Source organism: Papaver somniferum, unplaced genomic scaffold (assembly GCF_003573695.1).
Source record: "Papaver somniferum cultivar HN1 unplaced genomic scaffold, ASM357369v1 unplaced-scaffold_29, whole genome shotgun sequence".
NCBI lineage: Eukaryota > Viridiplantae > Streptophyta > Magnoliopsida > Ranunculales > Papaveraceae > Papaver > Papaver somniferum.
This window is the reverse complement of record NW_020639929.1, coordinates 4102961-4104841: the sequence shown is the minus strand read 5'-3', so window position 1 is coordinate 4104841 and position 1881 is coordinate 4102961. Positions and strand designations below refer to the sequence as shown.

General features: G+C 38.2%; 1 long non-coding RNA gene across 1 annotated transcript; it reads right to left on the bottom strand.

Moving 5' to 3' along the window:
- Positions 1-1339: 1339 nt before the first annotated feature.
- LOC113341397 lies at positions 1340-1881 on the bottom strand. The gene is made up of 3 exons (XR_003355917.1): positions 1839-1881; positions 1656-1724; positions 1340-1534 (listed from the first exon to the last, which is right to left on the bottom strand). It is a non-coding gene; the product is annotated as an uncharacterized LOC113341397 (long non-coding RNA).

Sequence of the window (1881 nt, the reverse complement as noted above, 5' to 3'; positions counted from 1 at the left end):
AATGAGAGCGTCGATAATAGAAGGGAAGTCGGATTGGTGTGTTAATGGCTGCGATGATGGGGGCTGATGAGTACTGATCTGGTTCAGTAGCAATGATTGGTTCTACAGATAGTTTTGTTCTTAGAGATTATATATCAACCGATGATTCATTTCTCAGACATTGAATTTGAGCTTTCTTAACCGACAGGTACATCGGTTAATATGAACTACATGCGATATGTGGTCAGGTTCCGAAGGTGACATACGGAAGGTCTAGCAATCAGAACCCATTGAAAAATCCAAGTCTTTAGACCGGGTCTTGTGAAGCTTCCCAGCCTCTTCCCAAATACTTTTACACATCAGTTTGGGAAGAGCCTTGGTCCAACGGTAATTCCCGATTTAAATAGCCGACGAGAAATGGTTAGCCGTTTCAAAGAGAAAAACGGGGTCCAACGGTAATTCCCGATTTAAATAGTGGACGGGAAATGGTTAGCCGTTTCAAAGAGAAAAACGGGCTATCGTTAACCATTCCTCTCAAAACGGTCCACCATCATCCGTTTATAGTGAAACAAATGCGCATTAGTCATTCTATATAGCTTGACCAGTCAACACCCATTTTCAAGTTTTCTTCAAACATCAAACAGAGAACTCGATTCAGAGTTTTAAAGGGGTGATTGACCCTTTGGTCTTAAGTTAGATTTTCAGCTAAGTGACAATATATGACAAGGATTTGTGATTGGTTCCCAATGAGATTTTTTTGGTGAATGATGATTTTCTCATGTGTACGTGTTTTTAGGCTTGTGGTGAATTTGTTAAGTAATCATGAATCTACAACGCCGAAACATTTACTACTATCGGGGTTAGAATTAGATGAATGAATTTGTTTGCTCATGGGATAAAGGAAAAATTAAAAAACGCTTGTTATCCCCTCTTAATAACATGCTTTCTGCAGATAGTTTCAATGGTGATTTGCTAGAAGTTGGGTTGATTACCAGTTCAGTTCTTGTGGTTGAAGTAATAAGTGCTGGCCGCGGTGTCACAAGATTATAAGTAGGGGTGATAACCAGGTCAGTTGATGATGGTGTATGCGGAGTGTAATTGTAAAAAGTCAAATACTCGGACAATTAAGGCTGCACATGGTCCGATATGGCCCGGTTCTCTTATGAAATCCGTCCCTATACTTGATGTTGATCGGTACCTTTTTTTGAGGACCACCTAGTGTTGTACCTGTACTTCCGGAATGGTTCAGGTTCAAGATCGGTACCCGATTTTTACCCATACTTGGACACGAAGAAGGAAAGAAAAACTCCATCAGTATTTTGACACGGAGATGAAGTAAAGATACAGACTACAGTAGAAACAAAAAAAGATGGAAAAATGGTTATTAGCCTCAGTATAATGGCTCCAATTTACAAATTCATCATAGGGATTACACCCAGCTCCAGTTTAATCCACTATTGCCGCCTCTAGGACCAAAATCATCACCATCAACAACTTAAGAATCAACCTGAAACCCTATTCCACCACCATCTCTCAATCATCCTTCGATCAACAGCTGATTCAAACGAATACCCAATTTCAATTACCCCCGATTATAACCAAAAATCTAAAATTTAAAAGTTTTAGAGTCAAAATCAAAGAAAGAAAAATTGAAATTTAAAAGGAAATTAACATACACAAAGTAATCATCTTAATCTTCTTAGGATAAGCATAACATACACTTCTCCTCGATCGTTCCTCGTAATCTTCTTAGGATAATCATCATCAGAACTAGTGAACTACCATCTTAATTATTGATACTCAACAGGAAGATAATAAAGATGAAAACTAAAAGTTTATACATAAAAATAGGGAATTACCTTTGACCTGATTCCATTAGCACTACTACTACGAGAATCCACA